General features: G+C 56.4%; 1 protein-coding gene across 3 annotated transcripts in view; it reads right to left on the bottom strand.

The window, feature by feature from the left end:
- Positions 1-9055, bottom strand: part of KIRREL3 (kin of IRRE like 3 (Drosophila)) — a 498221-nt gene that overhangs the window by 64067 nt on the left and 425099 nt on the right. The window lies entirely within an intron of this gene.

Below are 9055 nucleotides of genomic sequence, written 5' to 3'. Positions count from 1 at the left end.
CAAGTGACCGGTAATCAGAGCCCAACATCCTCAGTCTTGAAGAATCTGAGAGGACTGGTTCTCCCTTTCCTATGTGTCCCGCAGCCTCTGGCATCTTTTCTTTCCTTCCTGACCTCAGTTGACCCATCTGTAAAATGGGTTCTCTCCAGCAACCTAGTGACGGCGTGTGAGTGTGTGTCTCTTCGTAGATAGAGAGAAAGCATGTGGAGGGTGGGAGGGAGCAGTGTGTTTGGGGGCAGGGCAGTACCAGCTCTTGGGGGGATGGCTGTGTGGCCACCAGCTGGTCCCCCTTTCTTGCCTCCCACCAATAGGCTGCTGTGTGTTCCTGGCCCTGGCAAGGCGACTTCTCAGCGGCTAACACCTTTCTTGACATATTTACATGTGGGAAATCCTTCCTTTCTACAAACATTTATAAACACCTTGATGGGCGTGTGAACATGCGAACGCTGTTGGAAGCACGCCTTCCTGGGCTGTGGGGCTCGGCTATTTAGTTTTGTGAGCCGGAGGCAGCTGTGTGGGCTTCTCTGAACCTCCCACTAGGAAAACCGCCTCCACAGTGACAGGATAATTTAGTGACGGGGAGAGGACAGCGGGCAGCCCCCTGATAATGAGACGTAATGGGGTGGAAAATGGATGCTGTGGTCCAGGGCCCAGACTCCCAAGGCACATCTGGGAACAGGGGATGAGGAAGGGTTTTCTGAGGCCGGCGGTTCGTCTGGGGTCCCTGGACCAGGGTGGGGGCTCAGACAGGGCTCCCGGAGTCCCTGGGGCTGGAAAGAGACCGCATTGCAGTCCATCTGCAGGGAGGAGTCAGATAGCTGTGCGTCTGAACAGAATTCTGGAGAAGAGCCGGCTTGGATGAAAGGGTGAGGGTCTTGGGAGCAGAGAGAACCTTTACATGTGGGAAATCCTTCCTTTCTACAAACATTTACAGACACCTTGATGGGCGTGTGAACATGCGAACTCTGTTGGAAGCGCGCCTTCCTGGGCTGCGGGGCTCGGCTATTTAGTTTTGTGAGTCGGAGGCAGCTGTGTGGGCTTCTCTGAACCTCCCACTAGGAAAACCGCCTCCACAGTGACAGGATAATTTAGTGACGGGGAGAGGACAGCGGGCAGCCCCCTGATAATGAGACGTAATGGGGTGGAAAATGGATGCTGTGGTCCAGGGCCCAGACTCCCAAGGCACATCTGGGAACAGGGGATGAGGAAGGGTTTTCTGAAGCCGGCAGTTCGTCTGGGGTCCCTGGACCAGGGTGCGGGCTCAGACAGGGCTCCCGGAGTCCCTGGGGCTGGAAAGAGACCGCATTGCAGTCCATCTGCAGGGAGGAGCCAGACAGCTGTGGGTCTGAGCAGAATTCTGGAGAAGAGCCGGCTTGGATGAAAGGGCGAGGGTCTTGGGAGCAGCGAGAACAGAGTTCAGATTCTAACTCTTGGACCCTGGGCGAGCTAGAAGGCCTCTCTGTGCGTCATCTTTCTCATCTGGGACAGGAGGGAGACGTGGGCCTGCCTGGCAGAGGGGGTGAGAAGTGCATGAGGCCCGTGTGAGGGTTACCCAGGCAGGTGGCACTGGGCCTGCAATGCCTCTCCCTGGCGGCATCTACGACAGGTCCCAGCCCAGCACAGCCCAGCGACAACGAACAGAGCTAGGGCCTGGCCCCACCCGAGGGAGCCATGCATCTTTCCTCTGCAGAGAGGTACCTGCTGCCGAGAGCCTGGGGCCTGGCTCCTGCTGTGGGCACTCCCTGCTCTGCCCTGCGGTGTCCTGCGCTGGTGATACAGCGGGTGCTCCCGGGGGCGGCCCCTGCCCGCTCCCCGGCCTTCTCTCTCCTGGCCGCTCCAGGTCTGGGCTTGGTGACTTCGGTTCTAAACTCCCCTGTAAGGCAACACCCCTCCCTGTCCACTGGCACTGAGGGAAGGCTTCCGTTTAGCAGCATTTTCCTTTCCCATTTCATGCTGTAATGGAGATTCATTGCGAGCTTTAAATCTGTAATTTGCCATGAAACCCTCGTCTCGGGCCCGGGCTGAGGTCAGAGCAGAGAAGTCGTGAGCCGTTTTATCCTGGGAGGTCTCCCCGTGCAGCTGGGCCTCCCGGCCTCCCGGGCTGGCCTCAGCCCGCCAGCCAGAGACCTGGGTGTGACATGCACTGTGCCCAGGGGCCGGAGTCAGGAGAGGGGCGGCTCATCTGCAGGACTGGCCGGCCCTGGCCTTCCCTCTCTGGTGGCCGTGACTCTGCCCTCCGCCTCATTGTTCATTAGGGGGATCCATAGAGTGGGGGGCTTGGTGCTGGGGGTAGCATGTGCACTTCCTCCAATCTTCTCTGGGCCTGGCAAGGGAGGAGGGGGGTGCAGTGGCCAAAGAGAGGGGAGGAGGGGACTCAGCTTCTGGACCAGGGGACACAGGGGTGTGTGTGGCCAGTGTGGCAGGAGAAGGAGGAGCCAGCAGCTGGGTGGCGTGGGGGAGGGCCCCAGCGCTGGGCACAGCTCCCACCTGGAACCTCAGGAGATAAGCCAGCTTAGCTGGTTCCCATCTCCCACCTCGGCTTGTTTGCTGCCCTATTTGGGGTGATTGCAGGGTAATAAATGTGGCAGGAAAAGGCACACAGCACAGGTGAGAAGGGCACCCCAGCCCGGCTGGGCCCAGGCAAAGCTGCCTAATGAGGAGATGAGGAGATCGATTCCGCCCGTCTTCCCGGGCGCTGAGCGGGAGGGCTGCCGGACGCGTGCTGGGCGGAACAGCTTCTCCAGGACCTGGAGCCTGACCCCCGAGAAGGAGGGGCTGCTCGTGGGTGTCCCTAACTCGGCAGGAATCACAGTGACACCCACCACAGGTGTGATAACTGTCAACGCTGATATGCTGGCCGCGTGAAACGCGTTATGTATACTATTTCATGACACGCTCTGTAACCCTGAGAGGACAGGGTTATTCCCACTATGCCCCCATTTTATAGATGAGGAAACAGAGGCACAGAGGGGTTGCATAACTTGCCCAAGGTTATTCAATGGCTTCCAGAGTCTGGGCTCTTAACTGTGGCGCCGTGCCACCTCTCTAACCACGACACAACATACAAAGGACTCTCACCGTGTGAACGCCCCATAGTGTGCCCCGATCCCTTTGACCACAGTGATCAGATGCACATGTCCGTACTGAGCACCTAGTAGGTGCGCACAGGCTGGGCTCGGCATGAGGATGCATGATGCCCTCCGAGAGACCCGGGGAAGCCAGGCATGTGAACAGTTACTTTCCATGTAACTGGGTTGAGTGTGGTGATGGAGGTGCGTGCAGAAGACTAAGGGAGCTCAGAGAGGGAGTGGTCAGGCCATGTGAGGTCCAGGAGGGCTTCCTGGAGGAGGTGATGTCTAAGATGAATCCTGACAGCTCAGTATGTTAGCCAAGGGAAGAACGGTGGGAAGGGCATTCTAGGCAGATGCACACAATAATGAAGGAGCTAGAGGTGTAGGGGTTGTGAGAGTGGCAAGCTGGTTGCTGTCCTCAGAGCAAGGGGGTGGCAGAGCTGGGGCTGGACAGGAAGCAGGGGGCAGGCTGCAGAGGGCCTTGTGTGCTCTTAAGACCCACTCAGACTGTCCCCTCCTGCAGGGCGACTGGCTGGGTTTCTCGCCACTGGTTTCTAGAACAGTTTTAGTAGCCAGTGCTCCTGGGTTCTGTGTCAGCCCACCTTCCCTGCTGCCTCTCTCTGCACCCACCTCCCCAGATGAGGGGGTTGGCAGTCAGTGGAGCTGCCCCTGTCCCGGACCCAGGAGGTCCCTGCCCACAGCTCCCGGGTGGAGGAGATGCAGAGGGAGCTCGAGGTTTGGAAAGGGCAGCAGGTGAGGGCTCGGTTGGACCTTCTCTGCTGCCCTCCCAGGACCCGGGCCGGACATCAGTGAGAAGGCGCCTCTTTATCGGAATGGACTGATTCTCCATGTGAATAATTCATGCTGGTTTAGGAAGCTGTGTTTCTGATGGAGCGACGAGACAGCAGAGTTAATATTAGAACGGGCCAGGAAGGAGAGGGGAGGGGAAGGAAGGCTGGGAAAATACCTTTGTAAATAATTAATCTCACATCCACCACCCTCCCCCGCCTGCTCCAGCCCCCCTCACCCTGCTCTCCTTCCCTCTCACCATGTTTATTCCGGCTGACACGCGACATAACGAGGCAGTTTACCTGTTTAACCTGTTTGCTATTTACGACTGCCTGTTTCCCTGCCAGAACGCAGGCCCCTGCAGGGCAGAGGCTGGCTCTCGCGTGCTTATGGATGAATCTCAAAGCGCCTAGATGGGCGCTTGGCACATCATAGGTGCTCAGTAAATGTTTGCTGATCAAGTCCTGGGCACCCACTTTCTCCCTGCTCTGGGTCTCTCAACTTCTTCTTCCCAAGTTTTCAGGCAAGATCCCCTTTCGGCTCTGGCCCTGGGGGAGCGCAGGCCGACGCTCTATCCCCCGAGCCAAACCGGTTACGGCTATTTATTTATTTTTTTAAATATATTTTTATTGATTTCAGAGAGGAAGGGAGAGGGTTAGAGAGATATAAACATCAATGATGAGAGAGAATCATTGACCGGCTGCCTCCTGCACGCCCCCTATTGGGGATCAAGCCCGCAACCCAGGCATGTGCCCTTGGCCAGAATTGAACCTGGGACCCTTCAGTCCTCAGGCCGATGCTCTATCCAGTGAGCCAAACTGCCTAGGGCGCCCTGGGAGAGTTTAGATGTTTTCAACCCTGGGTTCCTGCAGGTGGGAGGAGCAGTCTGCATGTGTGTGTGTGTACGTGCTCGTGTGTGTGTTAGTTTGATGTTCACAATAGAACCACTGTCTAAGGCAGTGATGGCGAACCTATGACACGCTTGTCAGAGGTGACACGCGAACTCATTTTTTTTGGTTGATTTTTCTTTGTTAAATGGCATTTAAATATATAAAATAAATATCAAAAATATAAGTCTTTGTTTTACTATGGTTGCAAATATCAAAAAATGTCTATATGTGACACGGCACCAGAGTTAAGTTAGGGTTTTTCAAAATGCTGACATGCCGAGCTCAAAAGGTTCGCCATCACTGCTCTAGGAGCTTGGTATTTTTATTATCCCTATTTTATAGTAAAAACCAGAAACCTCGTTCATTCATGCATGCATCCATTCACTCATGTATGAAAAATCCTCAAATATTATTGAGTACCTTCTCTGTACTAAGTGCTGGTTAAAGAGACTTGAACCGGAGGCCCAGTGCCAGCCCTGAGGACCTGCTCGGGGCCATACGGTGAGTGAGCTGCGGGCAGGCCTTCCTCCTCCCAGGCTCTTCCTCCCGCACCCCAGCTCCGCACAGGTGTCTGGGGGTCTCCTGATGTTCAACTGAGCCGTGTCTCTGCAGAGATGGCCCAGGAGGCTGGAGGCTGGATCCAGAGGAGGCCTCTGGGTTCAGGTATAGAGCCAGTCGCGGATCCCAGGGCTGGGCAGGATTTGCGAGGTCCCATCTCCAGCCTGGCGGTGGAATGCCGTCTAAAACACCCTGAACAGTCAGCCACCTTCTTTGCCTCCGTCAGCATTCGAATCCCAGCTCCAGTGCAGGTTGGAGTATTTTCCTAAAGTAGCTGGTGGGCCTGTGGGTCCTAATTGTGGACGTCATGCGTTTGGGGAGCTGGACAGTTCCTGCTGGTCGTCTGATTGATCACCGCCTTCCTTTTACAGATGAGGCAACTGAGACCCCGAGAGTTGAGTAGCAGGACCGAGATCACACGGCCGCTTAAAAGGCAGGACCCGGGCTGTTGCCTGCAAGTCTGCTGCTCTTTCCACGACACCATGATTTTCACATGTTCTAGGGGCGGGAAGACGGGTGTCTGGACCTGGCTTGAGTTAGAGCACGGTCCCTGCCTGGCTGGGTCGCAGAGGGAACGGCCTGCCTATTCACCGGGGCTGGGCTCCCCGGTCTCTGCTTGGCTCAGCCTCCCCAGCACAGCCTCTGCCCCCCCTTTTTCTCCTGGTTCCCCAGCTCCCTCCCTCTCCCTGCCTCCCGGGGTAGCAAAGGCTCAGCTCCAAGTTGCTCCTCTCCTGATTGCATCTGAGAGCAGGAAGCGCAAGGCTAATGAATCTGTCTGTGACTCTGGGCTTGGCCGCTGGGCCCGAGTCCCCGTGCCCTCCCCGGAGCCTGGCAGGCTCTGTAGCTGGCCCTCTGACGTCTACGGGTGCGGCCGAAGCATATTTCCACCACGCACATCTGCTGGCTCTGTAGCCTCTCGCATTTGCCCTCCTCACTCGGTGCTTTGATGGAAGACCCTGGGGGACCCCTCTGCTCCAGCCAAAGTGTTTGCTTTGCAGTGCTGCCAGGGCACCATCTGATTCTGTTCTCACGTCTTCCGCAGGTTCTAATCAGGCCCTGACTTTATTTAATTAAAAATCGATCTCAGGCAAATACAGACTGAATTAGGAAGCTCTCTCATTCCTGGAGCACGGGCAGGGCTGCCACCCCCCCGGCCCCCTCGGGGAGCCGGCTGGGACATTTTCCCAGGCTGAGATGTCACAGCCGAGCAGATGGGGTCTTGGTTGGGAAGCTGGCTGGGCAGGGTAGAGACACCCCTGTCCCCTCTGCCGGAGCAGCTGCTCTGTCTGTCTGCCACGGTGAGCAGACCAGGGCTCCCTTTCCAGATGGCTGGCGAGCTTCTGCTTGTAGGGCCTCCCTCCAGGGCAGTAGGTGGGGCTGTACACCGCAGAGAAACTCAGCCAGGAGGTACCTCAGGCAGAGCCCAGCAGGCCAGCCAGGGTGGGGCTGGCAGGACCAGCTCAGGGCTGAGGGGTGGGGCCTGGCACGGCCCCGAGGAGTCCGGAGGACTGTAGGCAGAGCCTGGGGGAGCTCTCTCATCCCCAGGGTTAGCTTGTTTTGGAGGAATTGTTTCAGTGGAGCATGCACGAGAGGTCCCTGCTCAGGCTGTGTTCTGGCTCTCAGGAATTTTACCCAGAGCATCCTGCTGGGGCCCTGGCAACTCCCCCTTCTGCCTCTTCAACGGACCCCCATCTATATATATAAAAGGATAAGTGACCGTCCATCTGTCCATCTGTCTGTCCAACCAGCCAACCGCCCGGTACATATGACTCGCACTGGCAATTTAAAAATAAACGTTGACTCACACATGCACGATACATATAAAGCTCTCACTGGCGCCAATCGCACACGTGTGTTTTGGTCTGTCATGGTCGATTGTGAATTTGGTTGGCACTTCTATTATAGAGAAAGGGCGAATAGTGATATTAAAATATTTCTTCTAATTAATTTCCTTTCAATGTGCACGAATCTGTGCACCGGGACACTAGTACTTGAATAAAACATCTTCCCTGGCCCTAACCGGCTTGACTCAGTGGATAGAGCGTCAGCCTGTGGACTGAAGGGTCCCAGGTTCGATTCCGGTCAAGGGCATGTACCTTGGTTGCGGGCACATCCCCAGTAGGGGGTGTGCAGGAGGCAGCTGATCGATGTTTCTCTCTCATCAATGTTTCTAACTCTCTATGCCTCTCCCTTCCCCTCTGTAAAAAATCAATAAAATATATTCAAAACAAAAACAAAAACAAAACATCTTCCCTGCACCACCTAGCTCTGTGCCCAGAGGCAGTGCCAGGCAGTGGCACTAGAGAGGGAGGGGGGGGGCAGCTGCCATTTAGTTGTGACCCCAGACAAAGTCAAGTCTGTTTAGACGAGACCCCAAGGCCCTGCTCTCAGAAGCACGACCCCCAGCCGGATAAAGGGGATTCTACTGGCATTTAGGGACTCGGAGGGCAGGCAGAGAGCTTTGGCTTGAGTTGGAGAATCTGGGGTTAATTCTGAGTGTCATTAAGCTGTGTGACCTCCTGTAAGGGCCTTTGCCTCTCGGAGTCTTGCTTTCCTCACCTGTGACACAGTTGGAGTCACTGGGACTTTGTTATCCAACCGTCTGCTACCAGGACAACCACTTCAGGAGGAGATGCATCTATTTTAGGTCCCGCGTGAGGCATGCGTGAGTGGGCCATGCCCAGGTCCTTTCCTTTTAGCTTCCTTTGGTGCCCGCTGGCAGGGCCTGAGGAAGCAGAAGGCGGATTCTTCCGAGGATGGGGCTGAGTAGCCTCTGAAGAGGGAGACCCTACAGCTCCACTTAGCACATCTGTCTTGGCATTTTGCAACCTCCCCTCCCCCCCAACCAGGAAAGCTATTAGGCACCAAGTCCTCCTCTTCTCCTCTTCTCTCCCCTCAGTCCCCATACCTGTTCCTGTCCCGGGAGAGATGGCAATGGCGGTCCCGCCCTTCCACGTCCCTGATCACTTTCCGGAAGGCCCCTTCCTGACCACACAGTCCCAGCCTTCTAACCCTGCCCACCGCTGGCTTCCCTCCCCCCTTTCATGGTGGGCGGAGGAGACCAAAGGCGGCAGGAGGCTCTGGGCTTGGCCCCAGTTCCTCCTCTGTCTCCAGCAGCCAGGCTCTGAGCCTGGTAAGCGGTCCTCTGGGGCCTGCCTGCTGGGCTTGGGCTAATCTGCCTGCACGCTGGCCGTGTAGATCTGAAGATAACCTGACACACTCGTAAATATTTCATCTCCGCGTGGCCATGCGCCTCATCTGCCGGGCGAGGAGGCAGCACCCCGGTGCTGACCCCGTTGTCAGAGCATCTCAGCAGCTGCCGAGAGGTGGGAGGCCAGAGCCGGGGTCAACCTCTTCTGGCTGCTGAGCACCAGGCGCCTGGCAGAGGCTCCCCGAGGAGGCAGTGAGGGGGTGCGCAGAGTCTGGCCGGCAGACCCTGGGCCGGGCCCTATGCTTCCTGGAGCCTCGGTTTCTCATTTGGGGCAACAATTCTGTCCCACAGACTTGCATCGAAAGAGTGAGGAAGGAGAAGTGGAAATGCTTTGAGAGTCGCTGTCAAGAGCTACTATGACTTATGTCCCAGGCGGATGGTCCCCAGTAACATCTCGCAGAGGAAGGAGGTGACTCTTAAGACAGCGGTTCTCAATCTGTGGGTCACGACCCCTTTGGGGGTCGAACGACCCTTTCACAGGGGTCGCCTAAGACCATTGGAAAACACATATATAATTACATATTGTTTTTGTGATT

This window comes from Myotis brandtii, unplaced genomic scaffold (assembly GCF_000412655.1).
Source record: "Myotis brandtii unplaced genomic scaffold, ASM41265v1 scaffold325, whole genome shotgun sequence".
Taxonomy (NCBI): Eukaryota; Metazoa; Chordata; class Mammalia; order Chiroptera; family Vespertilionidae; genus Myotis; species Myotis brandtii.
This window is presented reverse-complemented; position numbering and strand designations above follow the sequence as displayed.